Genomic DNA, 16,201 nt, shown 5'->3' on the forward strand with positions numbered 1-16,201 from the left:
ACCATATTGCACCGACAACTAAGTCCTGCAAAGAGCTCCTACATATCGTCAAATACGGAAAGATTCTTACTGAATTACTCTGCCCTCCCATAAGGACAGGAGCCTCAATATTAGATGGTGAAACCGATCTCCAACCATGTCGACGTAGTCAACATACAATTCATATCCTGTGCCATACAAAATCATCACTTTTACATCATTCGTACATATACCGTGAAGACAGACGGCACCATACATACTCCTTCCAGCATTAGAAATTTCCCGACAGGTCACTAGAGCGCCGTCAGCAGACAAAGTAACTCTCAGCACAATTCTACCCAAACAATTTATGTGGGAAGGAATAACGGTCCAGTGCAAAAAAAATCCCTATTCCATCTTCTCAAATTTCCACACGATCACGAAATCTGTACAACACATTATAAGTATTAGTTCACTATTCTGCCATTTAGAGGAAAACAAAGTTAACTCAGCTACAATCCTATGATCCAACAGGTATCTCCACTCAGACAGATCCTATCGTTCATAGGAAACTTGAATCAGGCCCACCACAGACCATGCATAGGCAGACTCATACTAGAAAACTGGTCACATATATGGTTTAACATTGTACTTACAATTAAATGTTACAATCGTGGTCTCAATTGAACAACATTCGACAACGAGCGAAGTATCAGAAACACACCCTGTTGACGGCTGTGACTGTGGAAACAGAAATACCTGTACCATTCTTATGACTTGACATACTCCTTCCTCTCCTATCACAGTATTCCACAGTCATCTCCTTTGCACATGTTGGAACACTAATACATACTTTATAAGCCTGATGACGAAGGTGACCCTATCAGACAGGGTTGTAGCCTATCCCTGATGTTATTAAATCTGTATATTGAGCAAGCAGTAAAGGACACAAAAGAAAAATTTGGAGTAGGAATTAAAACCCATGGAGAAGAAATTAAAACTTTGAGGTTCGCCAATCACATTGTAATTCTGTCACAGACGGCACAGGACCTGAAAGAGCAGCTAAACGGAATGGACAGTGTCTTGAAAGGAGGATATAAGATGAACAACAACAACACCAAAACGAGGATAATGGAATGTAGTCGAATTAAATCGGGTGATGCTAAGGGAATTAGATTAGGAAATGAGACGCTTAAAGTAGTAAATGAGTTTTGCTATTTGGGGAGCAAAATAACTGATGATGGTCGAAGTAGTGAGGATATAAATGTCGACTGGCAATGGCAAGGAAAGCGTTTCTGAAGAAGAGAAATTTGTTAACAGCGAGTATAGATTTAAGATCAGGAATTCCTTTCTGAAAGTATTTGTATGGAGTGTAGCCATGTATGGAAGTGAAACGTGGACGATAAATAGTTTAGACAAGAAGCGATTAGAAGCTTTCGAAATATGGTGCTATGGATGAATGCTGAAGGTTACATGGGTAGATCACATAACTAATGAGGAGGTATTGAATAGAATTGGAGAGAAGTGAAATTTGTGGCACAACTTGACTAGAAGAAGGAATCGGTTGCTATGATATGTTCTGAGTCATCAAGGGATCACCAACTTAGTATTGGAAGGCAGTGTGGAAGGTAAAAATCGTAGAGGGAGACCAAGAGATGAATACACTAAACAGATTCAGAAGGACGTAGGTTGCAGTAGGTACTGGGAGATGAAGTTGGCACAGGATAGAGTAGCATGGAGAGCTGCATCGAATCAGTCTCAACAACAATCCTTTGTGCTGGGACATAGGAGTGTCTACAAACTGATTCAAACAAGAATGGAGGTAAGGTATGTATGGGAAGTTCTGAGAAAGCATGTGTTGAAAGACAAGTTGAAGCAGACCATCCATCTCTGGCGGGGATGCCTTCACTCATCCACCACTATGGCATTAGGACATCTCCAGATCTGTAGCTGTAGGATACAGAAAATTCGGGACTTTACTCTTCTGTATGACAGTGCTTCGAATTCTGTTTGCACAATTCTTCTGATATCTCCAAGTCTGTGCTTAGAAAGTGATCTCTTTCCAAACAACAAGAATGCTTATGATTAATGGTGTTTTTGCATAAGTGCTCATGCTTTTTAATGGTGTGAACGTTTAACATTTCTGAGACGTATATTGACAGCAGGACAAACATTTCGCCGAGAAGCGTTAGCCGCACTGGGTACGCGTGCACCCTAGACACAACTCACAATTTCCGTTAGGATCACGAGGAACAATGTACCCTAAGGTATTCTGGAAACGATTTCTATAGCTTCCACGAGGGTGAGTCGCTCGGCAGTTAGGTCTTCCCTGGACCACAGGTAGAGACAGAGGGTTCACACACCAACAGCAGCAAACGCACGCGCGTGACCCAACCGATGATTTGCCGCTAATTTACATAGACACACAAGTGACGTCAGCATAACAGTCGAAGAACTTTCACATGCCGTCGGCAGCACCCTTGCAGTGGCTCGCGATCGCTGGAGCTGCGGGGTGCATAGGGGATCTGTGATAGTTGCAGTTGATGATAGTTCAGAAACGTTTTTTACGTGTACTGAGTGTTTGTGCACTGGATTATTTCTGGCGGTTTAAGTACTCAGAGCATCAGACATGAATTATGGTTTGAGTATTTATTACGTGTTTTGGTGATTGTTGCATTATTTTGTGAACGGTTGTGCAATGCATGGTTTTGGAAGTTGACGATTAGCAAGCGTGTTTGGGGAGCCTTTTAGATGCAGCCGACGTGCATGCCCTTGGAGCGTCTGCACTGTACAAATAGGTCTTCGCTACCATCCGCTCACATTGGCAATTGTGCATAGGTCATCATGTATTTCAACAGGAATTTCTCAAGTGTCAAGTATGAAAGGGTTGCTGTCGCCCTATTCTTCCGGGCACCTGTGCGTCACTTTGTCGGGGGTGCCGCTGCATACCAAACTCTCGGAGCATGTGCGGTAGCCTCCAGTGTGGTCCAGTGGGCATGGCATTGGGGGGGGGGGGGGGGGGGGCAGCACGAGCTGCCTGTACGTGTTGTTTGTGAACAGGTCTGAAGGCTGTGCTATGTGTTATTTATATGGTTTACGAGTTGATTTTGTGACTACACATGACTGTACTGTAATATTTAGGAGTAGTTTGCATGTTTGTATGCTGTGTAGTGAAATTATTTCGGTAATTTACGAGTTTTTTGTAGTGCATTATTCAGGAGACTGTAGGCTGTGTGGCATGACCCCAAGCATGTCAGGACTTATGTTTTGCATCAGTGTGATAAATATACTATGTCTCAAAATCCATCCCTAAATAAATTGTTCAAAATAGGTAAAATACACTCCTTCCTCTATCCAGCAGCCCATCACATGGTGAGTCATTTTCTCCTCCAGGTAACCATCTTGGGTTACGTTATGAAATGGACGACAGTGCCCTCTGGTGGCGGTACTGTGTACTAGGTCAGTTGGACTCCGGACCCCATGGCGTCCACACTGGATGGCGGTAGTGCCTCAATACAGACTTATGCCCAGCACAGGCTGCGTCCTTTTCCCCACCGATCCCTAGGAAGAGGTGGCATGCAGGTGACAAGTTATTGGAGGTAGCCCAAGTGTCCTTTCTTTCCCGCTATTTTCTCAGTTTAGTAGATATAGCGCAAGTGGTATTTCTGTCAAGAAGCTGTTCCCCAAGACGACAGATTCGCGCACTCCTATCGGCATGACAAAGAAGATATCGCGATTTATTAGACCATGCAACGCTCTTACATTTTGCCAATGTCCAGTGCCAATGGTCACGTGCCCATTTCAGTCGTAGCCGTCAATATTGTGCTGTTAACATTGGCACATGTGTGGGTCATCGACTGTGGAGGCCCATGGTTAGGAAGTGTTCCGTGCACTGTGTATTCAGAGACAGTTGTGCTCTAACCAGCATTAAAGTCTGCTGTTAGTTCCGTCACAGTTCGGCACCTCTCACGTTTCGGCAGTCTGCCCAACACACGACGTTCGCCATCTGTAATGAAGAATGGTCGCCCAGTCCCACGACATAATGACGTGGTACAAAACCCAGAAAACTTTTCCGTCGACTGTCTCTGGCCGCGGAAGCCTACGCAATTATATTAGCAACCTGTATGGGGAGGAAACACACAGCAACATCCGCAAACTGGAAACACTCAGGAGGAAGAAAGGGAAACTTCTCAACGATCTTATCTACTTGAAGAGCTGTCGGGATCATGACATTGTATCTACATTTCTTCAGTTTAAATTTTACATCGACACGCACAAAGCAAGAAGCATCTACAGGCGAGCCAGTAAATCTCTTATGAAGGAGCGTATTCAGCAGGTGCGGAGAGAATTTGACTTCAACAACAAACAGTTGCTGCAAATACATCTTCCGCTATCATCTACGTTATCGCCTACCGACTGGAATAACGTCGACAGAATCACTCACCTGCCAGCGTGTGCAACTAGTGAAACCGCCGCCATTCGCCAGAAGAAGAAAATTGAGCAGCTAGCAAAGACGACACGGAACACTACGCCTCGACTGGATACATCTCGAACAGTGGTGAACCTTTCATCTCATCCCATCAGCAACGCAGCTACAGAAGCACTAGCTAAAGGACTAAACTTTGCCATCACACCTGAGCGGTTTCCCACGGAAGAAATAATCGAATCCGTGGAAACAGCACTCCGGCACACATCTGCGATAGAAGCTGAGAAAATCAGACAGGAAACCGTTCGAGTTCTACTACGTGCCAAGCCACAGAAACACATCCTTAACAGAGAGGAAAGAGCAGCTATCAGGGAACTGAAGAACATCGACGAAATTGTGACATTAAGAGCATACAAAGGCAATGCTACTGTCATCTTAGGCACCTTGCAGTAGGAAGACAAGATGAAAGAACTATTAAATGATCCCATCTAAAAAGAACTAAGGGCGGACCCTACGGCGAAGATAATTCGAAAGACGCAGGCCGCGATTAAGGGCTCGAGAAGTGACGTTGACACAGCGAAGGGTCTTATTCCCAGAGTACCAGTCTCTCCTAGAATTTACGGTGTTCCAAAGATACACAAGGAAAGTTGTCCTTTGAGGCCAATAGTGAATGGGATCAATTCGCCTACTTACAATTTGGCAAAGTACCTAGCCTGCAAACTAAGACGTCTAGTTGGCAAGACGGACTCTTATGTGAAGAACTCGACACACTTTATAGAACGACTAAAGGGAGAAAGAATTTTATCTACGGACATCATGGTCAGCTTTGACCATCCTTCAGGAGCATGTCCCGCCAGACATAGGCGACCTGGTTGAATTGTGCCTGACTTCAACGTACTTCAAATGGCAAGGAAAATACTACGAGCAGACAGACGGCGTAGCAATGGGGTCTCCCCTATCTCCGCTGGCAGCCGACATATTCATGGAAGCCTTTGAAGCAACGGCGCTAGGTTCAGCTCCTTTACGCCCACGTTGCAGGTTCAGATACGTGGACGACACGTTCGCTATATGGCCTCATGGTGAAACGGAGCTACACAAGTTTCACGAATATTTGAATAATATGCATGGGAAGATACAGTTCACGCTGGAAGTAGAAAAGAATGTTGCTATCCCATTTCTAGACGTCGAAGTGTACAGGAGAACGGAGGACACACTGGGGCACAGAGTATATCGCAAGCCTACACATACGGACAGGTATCTCCACGCCCAATCCTACCACCACCCAGCGCAGAAGAACTCTGTCATCCGCTCTTTGGCAATCCGTGCGCAGCGCCTAAGTGATGCAGAAAAACATCACACCTGAGCTTAAAAGGTTACGCACAACATTTTTAGCCAATGGCTAGAACACAGCCTTGTCGACCAACACAAGCAAGAATGCATTACACACTGCAGGCGTTTACAAGGTGGAATGCGAATTTGGAGAGGCATACATCGGCGAGACTGGTAGGCCAATAGCAACGCGCATTCGGGAACACGAACGTTATATTCGTCTAGGGCAACACAACAAATCCGCAGTGGCAGAACATCACCTTGACTGCGGAAAAGAAATAAAATTCAGCGAAGCCTGTGTGTTGGCCAAGCAGCCAATTATGACGAAACGCAAAATCAGAGAGGCCATCGAAATACTTAAACACTCTAACAACATGAACAGGGAGGATGGACTCAGGCTTGCCCCATCTTGGTTGCCAGCAATCAGAGCCCAACAGACCGCACTGTCAACACGAGGCACGAGGACCACCGCCGAGTAACTGCCGCCGCGCGGCCGACGTCCAGCAGTTGGTAAACAGCAGCAAACTTCTCATTCGACGGTGACCACCAATCATGGTACATAACACAAGAGCCAATAGACAACGGAGGTCACGTTCCCCCTCCACCGCAATAACCTATCAAAATAAACTTCCCTCTCCTTCTTCCTTAAGTGACCGATGAAACCAACTACCTTCTCAAATTATGACGTAATGTCATGCGCAGTGAACACTAACAACAAAATATAAAGGACACTGCATAGCTAGAACGCACCATTAGACCCATAAGAAAGCCGCTGCAATCGTGGCCGAAACGTTGGTTTTTCTCCAGCAGCAATAGTTTTTACATTATGACGCGATACCAAACCGAGAAAACTTTTATGTCGCATTTCGCATAATTTTACACGCTTTGTTCTCCCTAATACACGTCACAATCACTTAAATCTTGCAGTGTACAACTTCCATGTTGACATCTCCCTCAAATACCATTAACTGAACAGAAAATGGTAATTAGAAAATCGATTTTACGTCGTGTTAATTAGGAATTTTTCGTAGTTGTTAGAGTTAATTTGCTTTTATAGTTCTTAAAACAATAGCATGACGCAGGTATTTATGAAACGATTGTTTTCAAATGATATATATGTCTTACATGGGATTTCACCGAATACCTGGTAAAGTGATAAACTAAGAACGATGCAAATACGTTGTAAGTGGTCTCAACATGTTAATTGCGGGAAAGGGAACGGGAGAACGGTAAAAACCGATATATCCGCTCCCCTCGCAGAATGGTAACCTCCATCTGCGTCTACTGTTCTAAAAATGTGAACAGGATACCAAATAGTTAAAAATTTATACTGTTGACCACAACAGCTACCAATGGCTGAAACCATTTACAATTGTACGTCACGCAATTACCCGTGTTCAATAGTATAGGGTTAGTATCCCCGCATGTCACGCAGGAGGCCTGCGATCGATTCACGGCCGGGAAGAAGATTTTTTTTTTCACAACGTCTGGTCCTGAAATTCTAGGAACGTGGCGTGAAGCCCGGTCTTGAATGATTTTAGCCCGAGCGGTCTCTCTCTGGCGCTGAGTCGTCACGTATCTGTTGAGGTGGAGATGGAAGTAACTTTACGAGCATTTCGTCAGCTGTTCTAAGTTGACAGCTCCCCATCTTATAAGAACACACTTTTTCTTTTGTTTATCCCCAACTATTTTTCGCCACAGTTGTGGAACCCCCCAATGTGCGTGTGTTTCTTTTTTCCTATTATTTCTGAAATACGTTCATACAATTTTTTTGCACGTGTTTGTCCTTTACCAGCGCTAAATGGTTAGGTTATGAGCACCCATACGAAAATCAGTACGAACGAACGTAGTTAAAAGGTCTGTAATGTTATAAAACAAGGAAGAGCCTATCTGATATTCTCTCCCAATCGCACCCCCTATCACCAGCACTATTACACCATCTCACGCGCTTTAAGAAAGTGTGAATACTGTAAAATGTCCTAAACTGTCAACTAAAAGATAAATAGCACAGGGGGAAAGCTAATACAATCACGTAAATGAGACTGGATGATCACTTACCACTAAAAACGCACGAACGAGGCACTTTGATAACGTGATAATTAATTGAAACCATCAGCTGCCGACAGGTGTTGTTGATATACCTCGAGGGGGACAGCTGAAAATGTGTCCCCTGAGCGAGACTCGAACCCGGGATCTCCTGCTTGGATGGCAGACGCTCTATCCATCTGAACCACCGAGTACACAGCTGATAAGCGCGACTGCAGGGACTTATCCCTTGCACGCTTCCCGTGAGACCCACATTCCCAACTGTCCACAATCTACATACGTAATGTACCTAATAGATAAATGCCGATCCACTCATTACTCGCGCACAGTAAGGTGACGATTCCCGTAAGAGTTCGGGAAACCTGTGCGCATTCGCACAAAGGTCAATGGCTGGGTAGCCTTTAACTACACTACTGGCCATTGAAATTGCTACACCAAGAAGAAATGCAGATAGTAAACGGGTATTCATTGGACAAATATATTATACTAGGACTGACATGTGATTACATTTTCACGCAATTTGGGTGCATAGATTCTAAGAAATTAGTACTCAAAACAACCACCTCTGACCGTAATAACGGCCGACATACGCCTGGGCATTGAGTCAAACAGACCTTGGATGGAGCGTACAGGTGCAGCTGCCCATGCAGCTTCAACACGATACCACAGTTCATCAAGAGTAGTGACTGGCGTATTGTGACGAGCCAGTTGCTCGGCCACCATTGACCAGACGTTTTCAATTCGTGAGAGATCTGGAGAATGTGCTGGCCACGGCACCAGGTCCTGACCTGCAACATGCGGTCGTGAATTATCCTGCTGAAATATAGGGTTTCGCAGGGATCGAATGAAGGGTAGAGCCACGGGTCGTAACAAATCTGAAATGAAACGTCCACTGAGTTCAACTCATCCCTCTACATGGTGGCATGGGAAATGTGGAACGCTGAATCCTGAACTAGCAGTGGCAGCTATCATCACAAAATGCTCTTCCATTGCCTGAACGATGTCTATGGGCATTGTTTGGAGACACGTATGCTTCAATAGTGCTACTATAGGTAACCAACTATATATATTACAATTCTCACTGATAGTTTCCCATGCATCCACAGAAGAAGTGGAGTTGTTGACAGAGTCTAGAAACTATTGCCAGTACCTCGTCCTTTTCCCATTGATTATGTGATGAGCTCTGCATCTCGCAACACAAAACGCTGTAAGGTTTTCTGCTGTCGGGTGCTACTTAAAATGTCGTGGAGTCCCATGACTGATCTGGGTCGCTGAGCGACGTTCGACAGTCCACCACGGTTCGGTTCACCTCCTAAAAGACGTGATGATCTTGGGATGGATAAATCGACAGCAAGGCGAATCCCAAGGGTAATGCTATCCGTCCATTCCTGGGCGCTGCTGCAGACTTCAAACGCAGCCAGCTGGCTTAACAGTGTCCAATTTGCTCTACTGGTCATCCTTTTCGGCGGCTTCCTGTCAAGGATTGCTCCACCTGGTAGATGGACCAACAGTGGGATGTGCTCACATGAATGAAGGTCTATCAGTAATTTCTCATTGAGCAGAATCTGTAAGGGCTGAAGAGCAGAAAGGGAGGTCTATGTTCAAGGATGATCCACTGTTGAGGACATACAGTCCTTGAGACATCATGAGGCTCTTTGAAACTCGTCCCTTTGGGTAAAATAGGGTTTGAAACCCATAATACGCTATGGGGATTAAATTCTCCCATCAGGAATAAATGTTGGGGGAGTTGTTATAGAAGATAATTGCCTCAGACCCACATGAATTTCAACTGCAACTGCTTGCAGACAAGTAACCAGAGACACAGCAGCAGAGTGGTGTGTGTTATTTTGGAAACAGACCAATCTCTCCTTTGGCTTTTTCCCTAGTCAGATCACCTTTAGCAAAGAGATGGTCCTGCACTAGGAATTTCAGATCCACCACATAATTACTGATCCCACTGACATTACACTGTAGTATGGAAGCCATTTTACCCTCTCTTGCCGATAGGGTGACGTGTGGCGAGGGTGAAGGCTTAGTTGCAGGGCTAGATGGTTGCCTCAGGCAGACTTCGTGTTCCATTGTCTCTGCTGCAGAATCAATAGAACTGTCAGACAGAATGAGATCTACATGGTCTGCTAGTTTATGACCTGTCTTCTTCTGATGGTGAAGATCCCCGTATGTCTGATTGTCAGAGGAGATTTCGGAGGAACATCATGGTGGCGGTAACACAAGTGCTGGCCTATATATCACAGTCTATCTGTTGATGTGCTGGAACCTCTACAGTGTCAGCAATCGTGGCCTTTTCTGATGTCCTGGGCGCATCTGTTGGCTTCGAAATAACAGCATCGTTGCCACTGCAGTTTCAGACAAAGTTATTAGTGCTAGCGCTATTAACATACTTTTACTTAGAGGCTTTGGCTTTCTGAATAAGATTCTTGAGGTCTGAAGCAAACGAATTAGTAAATATGAGATGTTGCATTGCTTCAGGGATCTTTTGCCTCGCCTTACGAAATACGATTTTTTGCTTTTAGCTCTTGCACCTTTCTTTCCTCAAAGTCTACACTGCAGCCTTGCAACCTGTACTCCAGATAGGGCTCCAAAACCATTAACATTTTCTGGAGGGGAGGAACCAATGAATTGCAGGCAGCGTTACCACACACACTGCAAGTGCCCTCTCCCTGCATGCCAGGGTGATGTGCCCAAAGCGCTGGGATTTAAAATAGCGTGTTGGATTTACAATGTAGGACATAAACGAAATCTGGCTTCATATGCTCTGGAAGCGTTCTGCCATTGAAGGGAAGAATAGAGGAATCTGATTTTTACCAGTTCGAAATCATCATATTTTGTACACCAATCGCAACTTATTGAGCCCACCTGTCTTTCATTTCCTCTTCTACAGTATGTATAATATCCCTGACAGGCACAATTTCACTACAATTGAAGATTGTGTGTAGTTCTGTTTAGATGGCACATTCCCCGAGGCATTTAGCTGCCTGGATTTTTGTGCGACTATCAGGGTGTCTACGACTTGGGACAACCGGGAAATCCGGGAAAAACCCGGGAATTTTTTCATCCGGGAGAAAACCGGGAAAAACCCAGGAATTTTTGGAATTCCGGGAATTTTTCATTGTTTTAGCTTTCAGTTAAATTTTTGTAATTTTGACTGCAGAATTGATTCTCTAGCAAAGAATGTTATTGTATCCGGCTACTGGAGAATGATACTGCAGCAAGAAAATATAAACGAAAGGGAAAAAAATAAAACTTTAGTGGCAAAGGAAATGTGCAATTTACAACAACTAAACACCGTGCACGCACAAGCGTCTGCAAATAGCAAAAATATGTCAAAGGCCGCAGGGCGCAGACTGTAATTCTTCGTAACAATAAACGGCTTGCTATGAGCATGACGTCACAACGGTTCATATTAGGTTCGTTGACCAATTGCCAGCGGGCTGTTGCGCATGCGCATTTGACTCGCGAATAAGCAGTACCTTCTCCCGCTACTTGAAGTTTGGCTGTTAGCTGTATCGGTAGTAGCAGCAAGCAGCCAGATACAAACGATAAAAATTTTTCTCCCGCGCCCTAGCTGCCAGATTCACGCTTGCACAGAGTTGTAGTGGGGAGGGGGTTCTCCACGTGACACGTGTGTACGTTAAGTGATTTCGCTGCCTCTCTTCGTGTACAGCTCCCACATCAAATGAAAACAAAACGGATTTCTGTGGCCGGAAGTTATCAAGTGAATTAAAATACATTCACATAATTACGGAGGGCAAAAATATATTATTAGTTTCAGTTTTCTGGTTTTATTTTATTTCCAAGTTTGTAGCAGTCAAGCATTAATCGCCTTGCAGAACAGTGAAGTTAATTTTGCAAGTTTGCTAAAGAAATTTGGCTTTATTAATCTTTCCGCTGAGGCAGTCATTTTATTTGAAACGAAGTGTTTCATTCTACAGTGTTGCCTAGTTCCAAGCGAAGCTAATTTCAAGTGCACGTTATCATCTTCTGCCATATATGGCATTATGCCATAATAAAGAACCAAAAATGAGATCGCAGAGTACTGGTACACCAAGAAAATTTACATCCCAAAAACCACACTGACAAGCTTAATACACACGAACATGCGGGCTTCCTACACCCATACAGTTGCACACGCACAATAATGCCTGTTTTTCTGGCGCTCTCTGGCAACAGGTAAATCGAACCTATTTCTACCAGTCTCCAGATAGTATTGCGAACGGTGGTTAGAAAAGCGTTACTTTCAAAGTAAATTTCTTTTTACGCAAGATGAATTATGTTACGTGTGAGAAAGTGGGATGGATGTCAAAATCACAGAGCATTCGAAACTGAACAGTTTGAGGACCAGCCACTTACAAGAATTTCGAGCCGACATTTATGTCAGAATTTTAAACTTACTGGCACATTTGTGTGATGTATCTTAAAGTATAACACACGCAAAAAAAAAAAAAAAATCAATATTACATGTGAAAACTTAGCTTCTGTTGTAGCGTGTTAATCTTAGAGACCAAAATTATATGTGAAAGCTTAGCTTTTCTTGTAGATATAAGGTACTGTGTACATTAATGTAAACCGTTAACTTTTGCTCTTGCGTGTTCGCGCCATGTAACCAGTGATCTTGCTATTGGCTGACTATAACACGTGTCCTATGCTCTGAATAGCTGCTGTCATCGGCTGGCGAGATCTCGTGGCTTGAGATATGACTCGCTTACAAAAGGACATCGCAACCTCGGTTTCAACGCCCCGGAAACTAACGCGCTGTGTTTGGTGCAATTCGAATTTATACTTTCGTAATACGAAAATGTGCAACGTATATGTTGCTGCAAATCAAAGGTCTTTCCTAAACTTCTCTCCTTTTCGTCTTTTCTTTTTTTTTTCCGGGAAGTTCTGCGCGATTGTATAAAACGTTAACCATTCAAAGGATTGATAAGTTTTACAGTACCGAAGGAAAATCTACGGAAAACCTACTGTCACTTAGCACAGAAAAAGTGTATTTTCGCCCGGGAAAAATCATATTTTTTAAACGGGATATCCGGGAGAAATCCGGGAACAATCCGGGAATTTTTTTTCCTTGTCCCCGTATACACCCTGGACTATGGTCCCATTTCTCAATAGCTTTATAGATTTCAAGATGCCTGCAATGTCCTCCAAACTATTTTGAATGTAAGAATGTGAAACATTCTCACAGCTACCATCTTCTCTCTTAATTATTAAAAGGATTCTTTGTGTCTTCTACCAGTTCTTCTGTGATTAAATATTAAGTAAATGCCATTCCACCTAGTCCCTGCCCTCTCTCTCTCTCTCTCTCTCTCTCTCTCTCTTCATCTGCCTCCCTTCCTCCTACTCACCCCCAGATCAGACACACTGTGATTTTGATTACAGTTACTTTAATTTAATTTGTATGGATACCAAAAATAGCATAAAAAGGCATTATATGTTGCAATTTCTTCCAATATAAATTACGTGCATTGCAATAGAAGCAGTGAACTGTAACGAGTATTTTGAGTCATTGTTTACCTTAACAAGCATCTCAAATTTCCTACCGACAACGCAATAACATAAAAATATTACCATTAACTGCCGCGCTCGTCAAGTTTTTTTCCCGAATATTTCCATTACTTCATAAATCTATCTAAAGAGAAACACATTACCACCTGTAAAAAGTGAAACATTCGGAACCAATGGTCTGTAACTCACGACGATAAAAGGTCAAGTAGAGAATCGAAACCATAATAAGTGATTTAAATAGAAGAGACATGGTATGTACACAGCCTCAACAGCGTCCTCTTTCGTGTGAAGGGCAGGTCAGTGTTACGCAACGATATGCCGGTGCGGAGCCATTTTCCCGAAGTGGAAAACTGTCACTAAGTGCGACTAAGCCTCGCCAACATCACAGGGTTGATCATCGACGTGTGAGTACGTCCGAACGGGGAAGAATGATTGCTCTTTGGGAAGCGTGTCTGCCGTTCTGTGACACTGCGGCTCGTACGTACAGGGCACACGGCTGCAACAGTGAGGCGTGTGTGGGAGAGAAGAGTGGCGCACATAGCAGCGACAGTGACACAGGGAACTGGACGACACAACGCGACATGGCCACACCGTCCTGTCCATTCGGCACAAACGGACAGAACTGCATCGTCCACAGTGTTGCCACGACGTCGAAGCACGGCGACGGGTGTGGACATGTCTACGTCGCCCATTCGACAACGTCTTTTGCGAGCCGGACTGGTGGCACACATGCCACTGCGTCGGCTACAATTGACTAGAACTCATTACTGCCGCAGAGTGCGATGGACACGTGAAAGCAGATACACGCGCGCTGAGAGGGTGACGCCGGCATAAGCGTTCGAAGCCGCCATGGTGAACGAAACCGGGCACACCGTATTGTAGACCGACATAGCAGACAAAGACCTGTAACAGGCGATCTCGCCTTCTGCGGCGTGAGGGCAATCTGAATAGGTACCAATACACAAAGGAGGTCTTACAGCCCGAGGCACCGCCCCTCCTGCAGGCCATTTTCCACCAGGACAACGCGCGCCCACATGTGCCCTCTCCAACAACATTATATATGTGATCGTGCCAGTTCAAGCTCTTCATAATTCTAATTGCTAGGTATTTAGGTGAATTCACAGCTCTTACCTCTGTTGATTTCTCGTGTACCCGAAATTTAACAGATTTTGTTTAGCACTCATGTGAGTGAACTCTAATTTTCGGTATCCCGAAACAACTGCAAATTTCTGTATCGTATCTACGACATTTTGGAATTGTTTTTGATCTTCTAATGGTTTTACCAGGCGGTAAATGACAGCATCATCGGCAAAACAATCTAAGAGTGCTGCTCAAATTGTCTCCTAAATCGTCTGCATCCACCAAAAGCAGAAGAAGGACTATAACACTCCCTTGGGGAACACCAGATATGACTTCTGTTTTTATTCGATGACTTTCCGTCGATTACTATGTGCTGCGACCTTTCTGACAGGAAATCACGTACCCAGCCGCACAGTTTAAACTATTTATGCAAAAGGAAATCAATGGCTTCATTAAAAAAAAACATTTGGAGTTCGTCGGTATTAAAAACTAAAATAAGTAATTAAACAAATAAACGTAACTGAGAAAAGTTTTCAGATAGAAATTTTCGGAACGGTTGGATTGCGAGGTAGCAAAACGACGTCGTAGAGATGGGATATGAAAAACGAAGAAAGAATAGCTGAAGAAAAGGACACAAGAAATGAGAAGAAACTAAAGACGCTATATAGCTCCCACTGAAGAGCAGCAGATCACCGCAGTAAATCTGTGGGAAAGATCCATCCGGTGGTGACTGTAACCCTGGGACGGCCGCCTGAGAGTGGGGCTGGTAACTTTATCGCAGCTGGCGGGCCGCCAAAGGGCCTTATTAGTTCGGCGGCAAATCCTCTAAGATGAGATGCTGCAAGACAGTGGTCATATTCTTCAAACCTCCGATCTCGGCACAAGTACCGTGACTGTAGTTGTATAGTGAAAGTTTCAAACGCAAACGGTAAGAGGACTTCATGTATCCGGTATGGTCTAGTGGCTAGGATACCTGGCTCTCACCCAGGAGGCTCGGGTTCGATTCCCGGTACCGGAAAAATTTTACTCCACAAATAGCCGTAGAAAATTTATCAAGTATTCGGTATTAATACGTATGTTCGTAAAGTGCAGTCACTACCTCGAATGATCTCGGCATAAAGCTTTAGAAAGATAAATACAAGGACGTGTTGCATATCTCTGGTTAGCAACATTATCTCTGCTTAGCAACGTAAACAGAGATCGCAGTTTGGTTCGCATTGTGAAATAATTTAAAAATATAGTTGTATTACAGACAGTTACACTTTGAGCGGTGTCCATTATCGTTCATAGCCTTCTGACAAGCAATTACACAGAAGTTTCGTTTATCTGGAACCAGAATATCGGCTTTTCCGGCCGTCCTGAGCGGCCGCGCTGTGGCGCTTCTGTTTGGATTTCATGACTCTGCGTAACAGTGTTGTGTAAAATTGTGATTGTGGTGATGCAGCATTTTAGTTTCCTTGTATTCGCGAACTGTTAACTGCTGACATGGCAACAATGTTTCCCAGAAAGCTTACCCTAAGATTTGGATTTGACAAAGCAACCCGTAATGTTCAGCCAAGTTCACTAGAAATTCATGACTGGATCGTTGACGTTATTGGCATTACTTCGGATCAGACGCACACTGCTTATTATGACTTGGAGCAATACTGCTTTTTTGTGAAGCTGCTTTCCCCGTTGGCGTTGGAACGGATTTTGCAGAAATTTGAAGGAAAAGCTGAATTCCGCCATCGCGATAATTCGGTGAGTACAGTTACTATTTCAAATGCTGATGTTGATTATAAACAAGTCAGAGTATTTAATTTGCCTCCTGAGGTAGAAAACTGCTACTTAAAAGACGCATTA

At 44.0% G+C, this 16,201-nt stretch overlaps 1 non-coding gene across 1 annotated transcript; it reads left to right on the forward strand.

The window, feature by feature from the left end:
- Window positions 1-15,305: 15,305 nt before the first annotated feature.
- Trnae-cuc (transfer RNA glutamic acid (anticodon CUC)) lies at window positions 15,306-15,377 on the forward strand. Its single transcript has one exon. It is a non-coding gene; the product is annotated as a tRNA-Glu (tRNA).
- The last annotated feature ends 824 nt before the right edge of the window (window positions 15,378-16,201 follow it).

This window comes from Schistocerca serialis, chromosome 10 (assembly GCF_023864345.2).
Source record: "Schistocerca serialis cubense isolate TAMUIC-IGC-003099 chromosome 10, iqSchSeri2.2, whole genome shotgun sequence".
NCBI classification, from domain to species: Eukaryota; Metazoa; Arthropoda; class Insecta; order Orthoptera; family Acrididae; genus Schistocerca; species Schistocerca serialis.